At 54.9% G+C, this 19,039-nt stretch overlaps 1 protein-coding gene across 1 annotated transcript in view; it reads right to left on the bottom strand.

The window, feature by feature from the left end:
• Positions 1 to 19,039, bottom strand: part of KIAA1671 (KIAA1671 ortholog) — a 151,293-nt gene that overhangs the window by 110,677 nt on the left and 21,577 nt on the right. The window lies entirely within an intron of this gene.

The following is a 19,039-nucleotide window of genomic DNA, read 5'->3' as shown; positions in this document are numbered from 1 at the left end:
CACATTCCCAGGCTCCCTTGGGAGCCAAGAGCAGGAGTTTCCAGCTTCACACCACAGACATAGGGCTGATGACTTGGTCTCATGACACGTGCCCCAGGAGGTCTTCAGTGGCTTGGAGGGACAGGGTGGTGGTAGGTCACTTGCAAAGACAGCAGTGAGCCCACATGGCTCCTCAATACTCTGGGCCCTGGTCCCCCACAGGAAGCAGAGAACCCCGTGGAAATCTCTCCCAGCATCAGATCCACGAAAGAACTTCTAAACCGCTTCGCGTCTCTCTTCATGGTCCAGGTGGGGAAGCCGATGCCCAGAGAGGAAAACGCTTGCCTGAGATCACAGAGAGTGGGGCACAGCCAGGTGAGACGGTATGGCGCTGTCCACTCCACAGAGCTGTCCCGGGAGGCTGAGGGCATCCTCCGCCCCCACCTCGCCTCCATCGGCCAGGCTGAGCTTATGTCCATTCCTGGAACCTGCCACGGGCACGCCATGTGCTCTCCCCCACTTTCTGAACACACCTCAACTCTTTTCACGTGCTGTTCCCTCTGCCTGGCACACCCTTCCCCAACTCCTATGTGTCCTCCAGAGCTTGGCTTCCTTGGAGGGCTCTCTCCTGGACCCGGGCCCTGAAGACCAAGTCACCTGAAGACCAAGTCCCCTGGAGGACTGCGCACCATCCCCTCTGAACACACACGAGGTCTCATTCCAATTCCTGTGCAAAGCCCGTGTCCCCAGCAGGGACATGTCTGTCTCGCACACCCTGTATTCCAAGTATTGGCCTCTAGCTCCGAACTGCTGCTGCTAAGAATGTGTTGAGCGAACACATGACAGTAGCCATTAGTTGATGAGCTCAGGGCCCATAGTGAACTCTGAGTACCCAGGACGGGGAGCTGTACCTTAGTACTCTCTGCATCTCCAGCACCGAGCCTGGAGCCCGACACATAGCCGGACACATCGAGGTCATCCAGACCCTGTGAACTGACCACAGACTTTGGAAACACAAACAACTGTAGAAGGCTTATTTTCATCTTTGTGGTGTTCTGGATTTTCCTAGTTCTTAACCATGCACACCTATTATTTTCATTATTAAAAAAACCAATAAACGTTGCTTTACATGTATTATATGAGGACATTCAAATGCCAGGAATCAAAGGGCCAGGAGGATCTCCTGTTTTCCAACTGTTCCAGGGGGCTCAGGAGGAAAAGGAGATACTGGGGGAGTCTGGGGGGAGGCAGAGGAAGGCTGGTGAGAGGCTGTGGGGAGGAGGCTGGGGGCAGGGAGCTGAAAGACAAGATTTCCTAATGTATTTTTAGGCACTCTGGAAAATTCTCTGGCTGAGAAGGCATCTCAAGTATTTGCAAACATTCAGCAAGGGGAAAAATCATATTCCCCAAGACTTTCCCTTCTGGGTGTTTTCACTCCATGGCGAATGTTCTGGAAAACTCCAAGGCCAGCCTGTGACAATTTCTTGATAAGCCCCTCTGTTCACAGAGCCCTGATAAACATCAGAGACCCACAAGCACCTAAGCTCACCCCTTAGCTTCACAGGCAAGAAACAGAAACCCAGAGAGGGGAAGCAACTTGCCCAGGGACACACAGCCGATCAGTCTTGGCATCAAAACAAGACTTGAAAAGCACTTTACACCCCACAAGGCACTTCTGCCTAAGTTCCCTGACTTTGGCATTTCACCACACACACACACACACCCAAAAATCCTGTGTTTTTTTCCTCTGTTGTCTAGAGGAGCAAGCACAATTTGGAGTTTCCAGCTTCTCACTTTCACTGTGAAAGTTCGGGAAATGGAAGACAAGAGCTATTATTTCCATCTCATAAAAGAAAGGATGTTTTCACACACATACAGTCAAGAGGGATATAATTTCAGAATGGAGAATGGCCCTTTAAGTCAAAGAAATGTTGCTTTCTGGAAAACTCACTGAGAGGTTCTTGTTTTTCTTTTTTCTGGGGCCTGAGGGCTGGTCCCATATTCCTGCTCAGGATGGAGCTTGCCCCACTACCCTGCCCGCTGTCAGACCAAGCCCCTTCCCAACACCAGCCACCTGGGGCAGCAAGCCTGGAGGGCAGCCGCCGCTCTCAGCAGATGGAGGCAGCAGGCAGAGCAGGAGCCACCGGGGCCACTCACCCAGAGGTGCCGCAGCAGCTTCAGCAACCCGGGGCAGTAGTAGTACTCCATGCTGGTGCAGGGTCTGCCACAGCAAGGAGCACACCGCCAGTCTGCCTACGGAGGGGGAGGCTCTTCCTGCTTGGCTGTCGCTGGAGTCAAGTTCAAGGCAGCATGAATCATTCAGAAGCCAGCTTGCGGACAGGCGGCCCGCCAGACGGCGCTCATGGCACGGTCGACTCTGCGGCTGAGAAGCCGCTGGGGTCTGTGAGTCCCACTCAGGCATTCGCGGCTGTGCACTCATAGGGGTGGCTCCTCGGGAACCAGCTGCCTGGACCCTTGCCCTCCAGGGAGCCCCGGACACAGTGGGGGGCTTCAGTCATGCAGCAACAAGAGCAAAGGTGAAGCCCGGAAACTGCAAGCACAAGTGCACGCGAGTGCTGCTCTGAGCGAGACTGCGGGTGTGAATTTGCGTGCTTTTGGGCAAGTATGTGTTTGTGTGTGTGTGAATGTGTGTGCGCATGTATCTTGTGCATGTGTACATTGTGTGTGGTGCATGCGTGGGGTTCCTCCTCCCCCAAACCACCCAGGAAGCAGGAGGCCCCACCACTCCTCATAAAGAAGCAAATTACTCCGGTTCCCATCGGCCCACTCGCCGCCTCTGACACCCATCAAATTCCTCTCCACCTCAGTTAAGTTTCTGAGCCCCCCGGAAAGGAGGGCTTAGTTTCCCCCACTTTACAGAAAGGCAAACTGAGGCCCAGAGAGGAGGAGGGACACAGCCAAGGTCACACGGCGAGCTGGTGATGGAGCCACCCCATCAGGAGTCCTGCGTGTGTCCACACCTATGAGCAGCCTACCCAGCGAGGGGCAGGGGGTCCTGAGAAGGGGAGAGTTGAACTCCCCAAGTCACCAGCTATACCAGGTAGGGGTGAGGGGAACGTTTCCGGTGAGTGACAATGCAAATGTCAGCACCCCAAGGGCCAACCAAGGCAACAGCTTCTGGATACTTCTTTCAAAAGAGCATCATTCTCTGTCAAGGCTCCCTATCTCTGACCCCCAGCTACCCCTTCTGTACAATGGGGCACATGATCCCCATGTTTCAGGGTGTAGAGGATTTGATGAGGCAGAGGAATACCTCATCGTAATACAAAGAGAGTGGGTCAGGTCTGACCAGCCAGGCTCCCTCCACAGCCTGGGCTCGACCCACCCTCACCATGACACCCTGAGCCTGGCTCACAGGAAACCCATTTGAGCAAGGGGAGGGGTGTGGGTTACAGTAGAGACCAAGGGTGGCCCCGGAGTTCTTCAGTGTACCATGCTGGTCGCCCCACACCCGGTGGGCATCCGTCAGCTGAGGCTCGGCTCAGGGATCAAAGAGCCAAGGACTGGGCACACAGCTGGAAGGCCGGGCGCTCTCTCTGACAGAACAGTGAGAAATGGGCCCTTGTGACTGTCATACTGAATGACTAGGGGGTGAGACTAGCACACAGGCGACTGTTGGGCCTTTCTACCTCTCCCTGTCTGACAGGACCACAATCATGGTGCAGGCTGCTGAAGAGATGTCCCGGGAAGGGCCAGGCCAAGAGAGACTGAGGGCTGGGGATGGAGGGAGTGTCAGAGACTGGAGGGAGGGAGAGAGGGGGACAGACAGACACAGGGAGGGAGGTGGGGGGAGGGAGAAGGAAGGCACAGGCCAAAAAACCATGAGATGAGAGGGTAGGGAGAAAGGAGAAAAACAGAGAGGAGGGAGAGGAAGGGGAGTGCAGGGGGTCCAGATGGAGAGAGACAAAGGCGGGAAAGGATGGATCTCCAGGGAGATAGAGAAAGCATACAGGGCAGGCAGGGACGAGGGGCAAGGTCAGGGCTGGAGGCAGAGATGACCCTGGGGACAGGCTAAGCATGCAAACAAACATCCACCGTCAGACCAAGCAGGTCCAGGGTGGGGGACAGAGCCAGACCAAGATGAGGTGGGGGGCAGGCACCAACGAGGGACACCCCCCAACCCGTCTCCCAGCCAGAGACAGCCAAAGTCACTGGGACATGCCCCATACCCCCAGGCCTGACCTGGCCATCACCTCACCCTGTGGGCCCCCAGGAAGCTCAGTCGGGTGGGGTGGAGGCCAACTGACGGAACAGTGTCTTCACTGCCCTCCCTGGGAGTCCTTCTCCATGGCAGAGGCCACCTGCAAGCAAAACTGTGGCAAGGCACTCCCCCACACACCCTGGAGACCCCCCCGGCTCCCCATTGCTCCTGGGAGGAAATCCACACTGTCCCCTCCTGCCTCTCATCACTTGAGTCCTCCTCCTGTAGTGGGTGAATGGTGAACCTCCTGAACATATGCCCGCCCAGAACCTGTGAGTGTGACCGGTATCTGCAGATATAACTCAGTTAATGCTCTCGGGATGAGATTATCCTGAGTTACTGGGTTGCGACAGGAATGGATGAGCCCCTCCAAAAAGCCTAAGTTGGAACTCAGTCCCCAAGGTGATGGTGTTATGACGTAGGACCCTGAGAGGTGATTAGGACAGAGGGCTCCGTCCTTATGGATGGGATTAGTGCCAAAATAAAGGACTTGAAGGAGGACGTTCGCCCTTTCCCTCCGTTCCACCACATGAGGGCGCCATCTATGAAGCACAGAATTCGGCCAGAAACCAAGCCTGACAGCACCTTGACCTTGAACTTTCCACTCCAGAAGTGTGAGAAATAGATTTCTGTTGTTTATAAACTACCCAGTCTCAGGTATCTTGTTACAGCAGCACAAATGAATAAAGGCACCCAGATGGGCCCGAACACCAATGGCAAGTGTGTCTTTAAGATACAGATGAGAAATTACAAACACAGAGCAGCCACGGAAAGACGAAGGTGGAGACTGGAGTGATGCCACCACAAGCCAGGGGCTCCTGGGGTCACCAGGAGCTGAAGAGGCCAGGGAGGATCCTCCCTGGAGGCTTCAGAGGAAGTGCTGTTCGGCGGACATCTTGACTTCAGACTTCTGAGGACTAAACACTGACATTTCTCTTAACCTTGCCAAATTCCTAACTAAGGGGTCTGGAAAAATGGGTATGTAGGTATGTATGTATATATATATATTTGTTTGTGTCGGGATCTCACTCTGTCACCCAGGCTGGAGGGCAGTAGCACGCTTCTGGTCACTGCAGCCTCGACCTGCTGGGCTCCGGCAATCCTTCTGCCTCAGACTTCCAAGTAACTGGAGCTACAGGTGCACGCTACCATGCCTGGCTAGTTTTTCATTTATTGTAGAGATGAGGTCTCACCAAGTTTCCCCGGGTGGGTCTCGAGCCCACTGGCTCAGGTAATCCTCTTGCCTCAGCCTCCCAAAATGCTGGGATTACAAGGCCTTGGGCAACTTTTAGGAACTTTACCTCTTCTCTTGGAAGTCTGTCACCTGTGGGGCTTCATCTACACATCAAGGAACCTGACTCCGGATCAGATCAGTCCCCAAGCTTCCCATTTCCATTTCTGCTTTCAACATTCCTTTGCTAGCTCTTGCTAACTAAGTGCCAGTCAGGAAATCCTTGAATCTACCTATAACCCAATCCACAAGCCCCGCTTAGAGATAACTTGCCTTCCCTAGACTGAATTAAACCATGACTTACGGTTTTCTGTAACTTCTGTCCTCCTAAAATGTGCATAACCCAGCCACAACTCAACTAAGGTGGACACATGTTCTCAGGACCTCCTGGGGATGGTGTCCCAGGGCCTATGGTCACTCATGTTGGGCTCACAATAAATTATCTTAAATATTTTACAGTCATCAATACTTTTGGCCTCCAGAACCACTAGAGAAAAAGTTTCTAGTGTTTAAGCCACCCAGTGTGTGGGAATTCATTATGGCAGCCCAAGGAGATGAATACCACTCCCTCGTCTTCACTGGAGGGGGGGGCTCCCGTCTCCCATCCTTGCAGGGGCCTCCAGCCTAGGACCCAACCATCTGGGTCCAGCAGCCCCCAGCCCAGGCTCAAGCGGGCCCCAGCCATGGGGTCCCAAGGCCTCTCCCGGGATAATTCTTTGGCCTGTCATTCTTTCTTTGTCCCTTCTCACTAGTCAGCTCACGGCCAGCTCAATGAGTGCCTGTGTCCACCCAGCCTGGCTCCCTAGTGGGGACCGTAGGTTCTCCAGCAGTTCTTACTGTTCATTCATTCCTTCATCCCAAGAAAGACTGAACAGACATAGAACTGTGTGAATCTACTGACAGTGCTTAGCTGTTAGCCAAAAAACCTCCCATTTATTTAAAGAAAAAGATTGAGGAAATTGTTAGAACTGACGTTGGCATTCACGAAGGAAGTTAAAGACTGACAACAGTGGGCCCCAGCACAGTTTTATCTGGGGTCAGGTTTTAGAGGGGAGGGCAAGTGCATCATTTTGCTTCTCCTCCCCAGTTGCCGACACTGAAGCACCAGAAGGCTTGCAGGTGGTGAGGCAGATTTCTAGCCCCGCATGTTCCCGCGTGGGGACAGGCAGGATATGCATGGCGCTGCTGGGGGACTGGCTCAGCCACAGCCCCGCTCCCCTCAGCCCAGGCATTGGGACTGGCAACCCCCGAGCGGCCCGGGTAGCCCGGCCTCCCATCTCTCCCGTGGACCCACCATGTGCCGGGTCAACATTAGGAGCTGACACCCGGGAGAGCTGGAGGGGCCTGCTCAGCCCCACGTGCACCACCTTGAGGGTGCACCTGTGGTCAGTTGCCGTGTTCCTTGGCTCGGCCTTCAAGGCTCTTGTCCATATGGCCATCGCCTGCTGCCCTAGCCAAGTCATTCGTCAAGCACAATTGGACGCCCGGCTCTCTGCCTCTGCATAGGCAGAGCGCTCTGCCAGGAACACCCTTCCCTCAGTGGGATTCCAGCCATCTTTCTGATCCAGTGCAAAGGGCAAGAACGAGACACAAAGCCCCTCTTCAGGCTGGGCAGGAGTGGTGGGTGATGAGAGTCCATCTTCTCTGTGGGGCTGGCCACTGCCCATGGAGAGGGCCCGGGTCCCAGGGACCACTGCAGCCCAGGGCTTAGGAGGTGCTCTGTAGTCGCTCCCTGAAAGGCCGAGTTCCCAGCTCACCGAGCACTGGTCCAGCTCACAGCAAAATCATCCTTGGATCCAGCATCAATAAGCACCGAGGACAGAATACCTCGGCCAGGGCTGCCTTGTGGCATGGCTAGTCCAGCCACCATGGCTGGTGAGACCACAAGAGGGGGCTCTGGGGGTCAGCCCACCAGGAAAGGGGGCGACCTGCTCCCAAAGAGGCACCTCTGAGCCTACCCCAGGGCAGGGCCAGCCCACGGAGCACTGAAGGGTGCTATCAATGACAGGGCGTTAGAAGTCACTTAAACACTCAACTGGGGAGAGGCAAAGCTGCACATGTCGATCCCCTCAGTCCCAGCACAGCCTGTCAACGGCCCTCCAGGCTGTCGGTCGTCCCCACCATGTGGAGGACAGACACAGTTAGTGAGACCAGGGAAGAGGGGACCCCCCAAGAGGAGGGAGCCAGCCCCACACAAAAGACCGGCATCCTGATGCATGCCACAGCATGGACGCATCGAGAAACACCATGTGCATGAAAGAAACCAGACACCACGAGACACACGCCGCACCATTCCATGGACAGGCAAGTCCGTGGAGCCAGAAGCAGAGGAGTATTCAACTGGCGGCCAGCAGATCCCAGAACCCGGCACTCAGTCAACCTTGACTGGCCCTTACGAGGAGCCAGGGAGCAAAGCTGCCAAGACAGGGGTTTGTACTCAGATGGGCTTGGGTTCAAATCCTGACTCTGGTCCCACCCAGCAGTGTCCTCCTGGACAATCTGCATCTCCTCCCTGTGCCCCAGTTTCTGCACATGGAAAATGAGGCTGATAGTGACAATGACAATAATGATAATGTCCTCCCTTGCGGGGCTGTAGTGAGAGCCGGTGATGTCAGAGAAGCACCTGGCAGATTGCAAATGCTCAATTGTGAAGGCATTGACAATTAAGTGTGGTGAGTCAGGGACACGAATGTGGATGAGTGAGGCAGGATACTTGCCCTCAGGGAGCTCACAGTCAACAGTGGAAAAGCATCACGGGAATAAATTATAGCACTGATGGTTAACAGGCTGGAATGGAGGACTTCACAAGGAAAGGTGCCACCCAAGAGGGCTTCTTGGAGGAGGTGGCAAGGAGCCAAGGCTTGAAATATGACAAAATATTCCTCATCTCAAGAGATCCTGAGTTCAAGGAGAAGATTCAGCAGCTTTGGAAATCCATCTCCTTAAGTCAGAAATGCTGTTTCTATATCTATAAGGCTCCTACCCATACCTTTTAGAAAAAATACAAAAACAATTGGGAGGATGAGGCGGGAAGATTGCTTGCACCTAGGAGTTTGAGATCAGTCTAGGCAACAGCGAGACATCATCTCTACAAAAATTTTTAAAAATTAGCCAGGTGTGGTGGCATGCACCTGTAGTCCCAGTTACTCAGCAGGCTGAGGCAGGAGGATCGCCTGAGCCCAGAAGATTCAGGCTGCGGCGAGCTGTGATGGTGCTACTGTGCTCCCACCTAGGTGACAGAGTGAGAGAAGAAAGGAAAGAAGAAAATAAGAAAGAGGGAGGGAAAACTTTCCCCCAAAACAACTTCTCCGTAAGAGAAACACCATCAGTCAAAATAAGCAGGCTGCCAGGGTTGTTAAGAAATTGACACGGGCTGATGGGGGACAGACCAGAGTAACACGTGTGCCATGATTAGTGAGAGAGAAAACTTGGCTGTTTTGGTTTGGAGGGAGGGCCTGATGCAGAGGGGGTAAAAGCTAATCATGAAAACAAATGTTGAAACAGAACGCCTCCCTCCTTTCCTCTGGTGGTCATTTCTGAACAGTGCCCCAGAAACAGGGCCTTGTTTAATCTGGAAAGTGAATGGTGGGTGAGGAGGAACTCAGCCCAGGACGGAGCGCCACCCCTGCCACCTGCCCGCTGTTGGGGCCCAGGCCACATCACTGCCCCATGCCTCAGCTTCCCCTGGGCCTCCCAGGACTAGGACAAGGATGCAGCAAGACACCGTGTGTGAAACAAGACTTCCCATGATGGCAGGTTAACTGAGGACAGCTAGGGATGGGGGGCTAGCTTCACAGTGAGATTCCACATGAAAAGCAAGATAGTCAGTTGAGCTTAAAAAAATGGCCGGTCCAACTTCCTTCCTGGGCAAGAAGAGCCGGAATGCGGCAGCACCTCTCTCTGTCCTCTCCAAGTGTCCTCAATCCCCACCCATGCCTGGGTGTGCTTTCAGGGGAGTTCCTGACACAGACTCCCCAGGGACAGGACCCACACAACTGGGCTCAAGCCAGGCGCGGTGGCTCATGCCTGTCATCCCAGCACCTGAAGAGGCTGAGGTGGGAGGACTGCCTAAGCCCATGAGTTTGAGACCTGGGCAAGGGGAAAAAAAAAATGAACTGGGTGTGCTGGTATGCACCTGTAGTCCCAGCTACTCGGGGAACTGAGGTGGGAGGATTGCCTGAGTCCAGGAGATCAGGGCTGTGGTGAGCTGTGATCATACTGCACTCTAGCCTGAGTGACAGAGTGAGACTCTGACTCAAAAAACAAACAAAAAACCTGGAGTCAGAAACTCTGAGGTGACCAGGCTGCCTCTGTAAGGAATCACCAGATCAGGGGGTTTCTGACTTTGTCCTTGAACTCTGCCCATCGACTAAATTTCTCACTTCTCTCTGAGCCCTCCTCCCTGCTTAGGATGGGGGGTACCTTGAGGGCATGGGGGCCCCCTCCCAGGAACCAAGTGGCAGGGACAGTAAGACCCGGTTACCACACAGGCTGTCCCTCCTGCCTCTCCAACTGGCCAACCCCTATGCACATGTCAAGACCCAGCCCAAGTCATACCCCGAGCCTTTCAGGCTAACCCCACGACCAGACCAAGGAGAACTCAGCCCTCCCTCCTCCCGCAGGCTGGAGAGTGGTGCGTGTGTCTGTCTCCCCACCTCAGCTGCTGACTCACCCCCTCACTCATTCATTCAACAATAAGTATTAAGCATCAACTCTGTCCTGACAACGCTGGGGTGAGCCAGGGAGTCAGGAGCCCATGATCTTGCAGTTCTTGTTCAGTGGGGGCAGGGGGACAGGTGAGAAGTCAGCAGACAGCCTCCGCTCTGAAGGGGAAGGCAGATGTGGCATGAAAGGACGGTGCTGCCTGTAACACTGGCTGTGCGTGAGGGAGCCACAGAGACTGGGCCCTTCTACAGACAAAATCCCGCCCAGGGGAGACACTGGAGCCGAGAGATGTCCCAAGAAGGGGCTCTGGGCAACTGTCCCCCAGGACCCAGCCTGCAAGTCACCCCAGCTCAGGCACCAGACCTAAGAGGAGAAGCTTCCAGATGATTCCAGCCCCAGCTGTCCCACAAGGCCCTGCGGGATTCCTTGGCCTGCAGAACCCGTGGTTGAGTCACAGCATAAGTTTGGCGGGCATCGGAACAACAGAAAACTGAGCCACAGGAACTGCTGGTTCTTCTCACTCTCAGGCCACTAACTTGTTTTTATATAACAACCCACGTCCCCTACACACACACACACCAAAGACTCAGAGCAGTAGTTCCCAAGCTCTTCCGCATCCCCAGGGGATCTCTAAAAATACGGATACTTTAAAAGCCCAAGAGAAGGGTACCCTGCATGTCTCAAGCCTGGAGTTCATCAGAGACAAGGAAAGTTTGAGACTGCATCCTGGGTGGGACCTTCACCCATAAAACGGCATCAGGTTGCAACTAAGGAATTCTGAGCTTTGACCAGAATGGATCCACACGGGCTCACTGATGGTGAGAAACTGGGTGTGGGTATGTGGGAACCCTAGGGACTGTTGTCCCGGCTTTTTTGTAAATCTAAGGCAGTTCTAAAAAGCAGAGACTATTAAAGAAATACGGCTGCCCAGGTCTGACCCCAGACATTCTGACTTACTGCAGGGATGTGCCCTGGGCATCAAGGTTTCCAAAAGCTCCCCAGGTGATCCCAACGTGCAGCCACGTGTGGAAGCCACCACTCTAAAAGAAAAACCCTGCCTCCAGAGGCTAGGAAGACGTATACAGAAAGCCAGGGAGAGACTCAGAAATAGACACAAAGGCTTTGCTTGGCTGAACCATACATATGATGAATTCTGGGGCTCTTGGGATATTTCTGAGACGTAGAGAGTCATAAGTGAAAACTTCCAAAGCATTTTCTGGCGTGTGTGTGCGTGTGCATGTGTTTTGCAGAACATGCCTCTAAGCCAGAGTTAGTAGATACTTGACACTCATATCTCCACCTTTCCTGCCCCATGCTGTTGGTAGCCATCACTAACGGATTACAGCACCACCTCCCTCCGGGCCCGGACATGGTCTCCTAGTCCTTTCCAACATACTACACCACTCGGATACCATCCATCAGCTGGAGTTGGCACTGGAGACAAAGTCAATTTCCCTCCCTTGCTAGGCAGGTGGAAGGTGGGGGCCACCTGGGGGAGTCTGATTGGGATTTCAGTCCCTGGGGCTCCTGTGGTCATGGAGGAAGCAGCCACTGTGTAGCTGTAGTGTTCCCATGCGTCAGGGGCTCAGGCCTAGCAATGGAGGCCTCTCCCTTCTTCCCCACCGAGTCACGGCCATTCCTACAACTTCTTAATTTTATTTTTATTTTATATAGACAGGGTCTCTGTCACCCAGGCTGGAATGCAGAGGCACAATTATAGCTTACTGCAGCTTCCAACTCCTGGGCTCAAGCAAACCACCTGCCTTGGTCTCCTCAGAAGCTGGGACTACAGGTGTGTGCCATTACACCCTGGCGGAGCTTCCTTTCTTTCTGCCTGCAGCAATCGCTCCTTCAGAATCCATCCCCTCCTCATGGGCCCAGTCCCTCACAGTGTCCTCGTCCTCTGGCCTCCAATGTGCTGACCCTCCACATTTGCCCAACACAGACCAGGGAGCATGCATGTCACCCGACCACTGTGCTATCCAAGCCAATCCTATGCCTCCCTCATGCCCCTTATCAGAGCCTTCACCCAGTAGTCCAGAGCTCACCAAGTATCCTCCCTCCCCTCACCCCACCTTTCTGACCATGTGGGCTGGCCAGGATCATAAAGACAATGAGGAACCTTCCCATTTTCAGAAAAAGAAAATTGGGCTCCAACTGGATCTGGAGTCTGATCTTCCTCCACACCCTGAGGTCCTAAACTCACTTTGTCCACAAAACACTGCCACAGGGCGTTAGAACGCATTCTATTAAAAAGCAGGATCAGATCGGTCAGGTACGGTGGCTCACACCTGTAATCCCAGTGCTCTGAGAGGCTGAGCCAGGAGAATCACTTGAGGCCAGGAGTTGAAGATCAGCCTGGGGCAGCATAATGAGACTTTTTCTCTACAAAAAACTAAAAAATTGGGCCAGGCGTGGTGGCTCACTATGTAATCCCAGCACTTTGGCAGGTTGAGGTTAGTGGATTGCCTGTGTCCATGGGTTCAAGACCCACCCGGGGAAACTGGTGAGACCTCTCTCCACAATAAATAAAAAATTAGCCAGGCATGGAAGCCTGCCTGTAGTTTCAGCTATTCGTAAGGCTGAGGCGGAAGGATCGCTGGAACCCAGTGGGTCGAGGCTGGAGTGGCCGGGAGTGTGCCACTGTGCTCCAGCCCAGGCAACAGAGTGAGACTACGACTCAAAAAAAAAAAAAAAAAGATTTGGTGGCACACGCCTGTTAGTACCGGCTGCTTGGGAGGCTGAGGCAGAAGGATCACTTGACCCAGGCGGTCAAGTCGGCAGCGGTCCATGGTTGTGCCCCTGCACTCCAGCCTGGGCGACAGAGCCAGACCCCATCTCCATCCGAGATGTGGACGAGAGACCCCCACACCCCACGGAAGCCCCAACTGTGCCATGTGTTCACTGGGGCTGGCGATTGAACCCTCCTGTAAGGCCGCTGGCACCGCCACCATGGAGACGCGTCTAGAGGAGTCTGCCAACTTGAGAGCGACGGAAAGATGCTCCAGGAACTTCCCGACCGCTGGGCAAGCTCCACACCCTGTGCGAGGCGGACGGTTAGGCAGGCGGCGGGCACGCCAAAACGCACGGGGTCAGGCCCGTCCGCTCTGGCTTGCGGGAGGGAGGCCGGCTCAGGTCTGTAGGAGGGAGGCCCCTGGGGCAGTCTGGCACCCCCCTCCCTCCTCGCGCAAACTGGCCCCGGACGGTGGGCTGCACGGGCTACCTGGGGAGGCCGGCGTTCGTCCGTGTCCACCCGCAGGACCCGTCGTCTCCTGGCGCCACGGGGGAGGGGGCGCGCCACGACGCCGGCCGGCCCCACCGGGGAGGCGGCCTGAGGGAACGGGCCCTGCCTTCCCTCCTCTGCCCTGCACGCCGTGGGGCCCAGCTGGAGGCTGCGAAGCCGCGTGAGGCACGCCAGACTCACCAGGACAGGCACTTGGGGTTCCGCGTGCAAAGCCACGCAGAGTGGGCGCGCTCGGGAGGCGGAATGCTCTGGGGAGGTGGGCCGGGGCCTGCGGGCGTGGTTCTGGATGGGTGCCAGCCGTGTTCTGGAAGTTGGCAGGGGCTCTAGCTGCACGACACCGTGAACGTGCCCATGAGGCTGAAATGTTCGCTTCAAGGCGGCGAAAACGGTGCATTTTCTGTTCCTCGTGCCATCACACCGCCACCTCCCATCGGGCCTCCCATCGGGCCTCCCCGCTTCCCGCGTCCTGCCGCCAGCGTCTGCCAGGGGCGCTCCGCCCCTCGCCCCGATGGCTGTCGTCCTGCTGTTCCCGTTTCCTGGCTGGGGCCTCCTGGGGCCTCAAACCACGCCCTAACTCTGAGCCTGAATGTCAGCCTTCCCACTGCAACCCCAATGGCGACGTCATCGTCATCATCATTAAAGAAAGCAAGTCGGACCCTTGACAAGGGAGGACTGAGCAGGACCTTGGCTCCCTCTGCCTGGGTACGTCTCCTTCAAGTCTCAGTTGCCTCGTCAGAGACGCCCTCCCTGGCCACCTCATAGGAAGCAGCCCCAACTACTCCTCCCTAGTCAATCTCGATTCCCAACACCCCATCTCCTCTTCTTCAGAGCACTTGGGATAAAGCTGGAAAAGGCTGGTTGCATTGGGCACCCTGTCTAACGTCGGACTTCTCACATCAGACTATGAGCCCCAGGAGGGCAAGGACCACACCTCTGTGCACTGCTGCACCTGGAGGCTCAAGAGCAGCATGTGGCTCGTGGTAGGTGCCCAATAAGCGTCTGCTGAACGCAGGAGCAGGGGGACAGATGAATGAATGGTTAGCACTTCTCACTCTGGATTATACATTACTTGCTTATGGTTAATGAACATGAGACATTTGAGGACAGAAATGGACTTATTCATCTTTATATACTTAGACTCTGTATGAGTAATAACCAGGTAGAAGACGGATGGATGGGGGATAGATGGATAGGTGGATAGATAGATAAGTAGACAGACAGATGGACAGGTGAGTGGATGAGTGGATGGTTGGATGGATGGGTGCACAGATGGATGGATAGACAGAGGATGGATGGGTGAGGGGATGGATGGGTGAGGGGGTGGGTGGATGGATAGGAGATGGGTGAATGGGGGTTGGATGGGTGGGGTGGGTGGGTGAATGGATGCATGGATGGTGGATGGATAGATGGATAGGTAAACAGATGAGTAGGTAGATGGATAGGTGAATGGGTGGGTAAGTGGATGGGTGTGTGCACAGATGGATAGATGAGTGGATAGCTGGAGAGACTGATAGGTAAATGGGTGGGTGAGTGGATGGGTGGGTGTATAGATAAATATGTGGAGAGATTACTGGGTAAATGGATGAAGATAAAACACCCCCAATACAAAAATCTCCAGCACAACTGGCCATCTGTGTTTAAGACCTAGAAAATGAAAACTTTCTGATCTGGCTGCTTTTAATACAGAAAATGAACTTTAATCAGCTAAGACATAAATAAATTGTTCAGTTCCCCAGCCCTCTCCACCCAGCAGTGTGACAAGAAGCAATTAGTAAATGGAATAAGCCACGTCAGGGGACCCCTGGGCCAGCCTCTCAAACCTGAGCTCCACACTCATACTCCCACATTCTGTGTGTCATTCTGACTCATCCCAACAGAGAGGGCCAACTCTGGCCATGGGGCCAGCGCCCACCCTGCCTGTCTCTTCCACCTCAGCCTTGTCTCTGTTCTCTGAGTCCTGCCCCCTGCAGACTTGGGAGCCTTGGAGGGCGGAGACTGTGTCTTCCCCTCCCTGAAGCCCATGACCCAGCACACTTACACTTTGAAAATTTTCTCTCTAGGACCATACCCTGTGACAAGGATCTGGTGATTCCAACTTTCACTTGTACTGGCTACTTCCAACTTGGCCAACTTCCACAACAGAGGCTGAAAGACTTGAACACTGATGTTCCTGAATGCTCTTGCTACTAGGAGGGGCTGTGTGGCCCATGTCTTACCCACAATATGGAAGTGCTGGTCTCCTGAAGGGTGATGTGGGAAAGTTCCTGCCTGCTTGATTGACAGGGAAGAGCCACCAATGTGTCCCCTCTGGTGACCCACTTCTTCCTACCTACTGATAAGATTACTTATCTATCTCCTCTTGTTTGTTTTTAGAGACAGGGTTTTGCTCTGTCTCCCAGGCTGGAGTACAGTGGCACAATCATAGCTCACTGCAGCCTTGAACTCCTGGGCTCAAGTGATGCTCCCACTTTAGCTTCCCAAGTAGCTGGGACTACAGGTGTGTACCACCACACCTGGCTAATTTTTTAAAAATCTTTTGTAGAGATGGTATATTGCTGTGTTGCCCAGGCTGGTCTCAAATGCCTGGCCTCAAGCGTTTGCCCACCTTCTTAATTATCTACATCTTAGTCATAACTGTAGCCATATGCAGCACAACACCTAGTGTATGCAGACTAATACTTGTCAAAAGAAGGACTGAACCCCCCCAACACTCCACCTCAGCCCAACTAGCCTCTTCTCACCTCCACACCTTTGCCTACATGAGACCTCTGTCTCGAGTGCCTCCTCTTCCTCCCTCCATCTACCCAGGCCCTCCCAGGCCACCTTCAGTCCCCAGACTGTAAGCCCCAGGAGGCTAGAGGAAATCTCCAGGGCCCCTCATGAGGCCTGGCACACAGGAGGCCCACAAAGAATGACCTCCTCACTAAATGAGCCCCAAAATGCAGGCTGCTCGGCTTGAGAGGAAGTTCTAGAAGTTACCCACCCCGTCGCAGGGAACCCTCACTGCTGGTGAGTCTGCACCCCTGCAGTCACGAGGGGGGCCTCTGATATGCACTGTGACCCGAGGTCATGGTCTATAACTGAGTCACTGAGGTTTACGGTCCCTGCGATACCACAGACCACAACTCACTTTAAGGGGGAAGCAGGGAGGAAGGACTTGTCACACGGACTTGAGGCCCTAAGGGATCCCCACAAGGAACACGGGGGAGAGGGAAGGGCAGCAAGTCCCAAAGACCGGACTCCAGTCCCAGCTCTGCCTCTGCCTGACACTAGACCTGTACTGGTCCTCAGTTTCCCCAACTGCAGAAAAGTTTTTAACATTGGGGACACTTTCCTTTCCCATCAGCTCTTCAGGAGAACAGAGAAAATAAACTTAATAGAAAACAATAATTGATAAAGCAATAATAGCAGTGAATATTTATCCATCAGCTGCTCTGTGCTAAGTGTTTTATAAGCATCACTCCGTTTCAGCTCCATCCTCCTACCAGGCTATGAGGTGAGGGCAGTGGGAAGTTCAGCAGATGGTTACGAGTCTGGACTTCAGACCCAGAACCCGGGAGAGGTCTTGAAGGGCTCTGAGCCTCAGTTTCCCCATCCATGGAGACAGTAATAGCATCCACACCACAGGTAAGCACTGTTATCCCTATGACATTCCACATTATAGAAGCTCACTTGCTCATTGCCTCCAGCGAGTGGCAGGGCCTGGCTGTTCTGACTGCATGTTCAGGCCCTGGGGTTGGGCAGTGTGGGTGGGGATATGCAAATCAGCAGGGCAAGGGCCCAGCAGGCCCCAGGCACTCTTTGGAGGGCGCAGCAGCCGGACGGCTGGTAACCAACCCGTGCTGAACAAATATCACGTTCTCAACTCTAGGAGGAGTCCCATGGCTCAGGTGTCCAGTTAATGCAGTGAGCACTGCTGGCCTGAAGGAAGAAAGGGACCCACGGGGGCTGGCAGCAGGCCAGAAGCACAGTCCCATGGTGAGGAGGGCCCTGATCCAAGGCTGAAAGCAAGATAGGCCCGGCTTCCATTCCAGTTCCCCCAGTTGCTGTGTGGCCCTAGGCACGTGGCTGAACCCCTCTGGGGCCTCACTTTCCTCCTCTGCAAAATGGGATTCATACCTCCAATGTGGGGCTGGAGTGGAGGCTGACAAAGCCTGAGACACAGATGCAAAAAATGAAGGTGAAACTGAACTTAGACTGGAAAGCAACAGCACCGAGTCAGTCATCAAAGCAAGGATGGGAATGGGGGCTGACACGCTCATCAGCGAACCCCTCACACCCTCACAAGGTACGGAGCACAGACACCACCAGCTTCCAGAGGAGCAGGGCAGCCGGCAGGGGCTCGGGACAGCAGCCCTTATCCGGAGTGACACCTGATTCAGTCAGATCCTCTCTTTGGGCCTTGGCTTCCCCATTTATAAAGAGGGAGTTGGACAGGTGAGAAAAGAGGGAGAGGAGAGAAAAGAGGAAGAGTGGGAGGAGAAGAAGGAAAGGAAGAAACAGAGGAAGAGAAAGGAAGAAGGGGAGGGAGAGAAAGAAGGAAAAGCCACCCCTGTGGCGTGAGCTGAGAACTTAACTGCATGCGGGTGGGCTCACTTACTGCTCTCAAAATTTGCTCTTGAGGTCGGACAGGGCCATCCTCAACCGACACAAGAAAACTCTGCGGCTCACAGAGACCCACCAAGTCGCCCGCCCAAGGCCACACGGCAACAGAGCCGGGATGCATCCACCCGAGCCCCGTGCCAAGGTCCGTCTGGATCTGGATTGGCTGTGGCACCACCCGGAGGGAAGCAGACCGGCCCCCCTTGTGCCGCGCCCCCGAATTGCAGGATCGTGTTCCGAAGGCCAGAGCCGAGGTCGAGGCCCGGCCCTACCTGGCTGGGCGGCACACCTCCGGGGGAGAGGAGATCGGGCAGGCGTCGTGGGAGCCAAGGCCCGCCCCCGAGTGCTCCAGGGACAAAGACTCCTCAGGGTGGAGAGTGAGAGGAGGAGCTGGAGGCCGGGGAGGATGCCCGCTGCGGAACCTCTGAAGAGACAGTCTTATTTGACTTTATTTATTTATTTTTGAGTCAGAGTCTCACTCTGTCGCCTCGACCTGCTGGGATCCGGCGATCCTTCCGCCTCAGCCTTCCTGGAGCTGGAACTACAGACACGCGCTACCACGCCCTGGCTGATTTTTTGATTTATTGTAGAGATGAGGTCTCGTCAAGTTGCCCAGGCGGGTCTCGAACCTGCGGGGTCAGGCAATTCACTCACCTCAGCCTCCCAAGGCGCGGGATTACAGGCTGAGCCACCGAGCCCGGCTGAAGAGACAGTTTTAAACGCCCCCATCCTGCCACCTTTGTGTACACACACACGTCCAAGTACAATCAGACACGTGGAGTCGGAGCCACCTGTGAGGGGACGGAGGAACCACAGGAACGAAGTCCTGGAGGGGGACGCATGTGGAGGCGGGATCCGGGCCTCGCGGCGACTTCGTGACCCGCAGATGCCGTGCCAGGGTGCGAGTCGACCCGCCCATCACCCCCACCCCTGCCTGGCCCTGCTGGGCCGCTCAGGGGGCCCTGGCGCGAGCCCTGTTGGGGCGTCTTCTCCATCTGACCCTACAGAGGAGGGCGCTCGCGCCCTGCCCACAAAGCTGGGGGCCCTCAGGCCACCCAGCAGTATCCCGTGCCCCCCACCCGAGGCGGGCGGGCCG

Source organism: Carlito syrichta, unplaced genomic scaffold, assembly GCF_000164805.1.
Source record: "Carlito syrichta isolate Samal-C Ts95f unplaced genomic scaffold, Tarsius_syrichta-2.0.1 Scaffold316282, whole genome shotgun sequence".
Lineage (NCBI taxonomy): Eukaryota > Metazoa > Chordata > Mammalia > Primates > Tarsiidae > Carlito > Carlito syrichta.
This window is presented reverse-complemented; position numbering and strand designations above follow the sequence as displayed.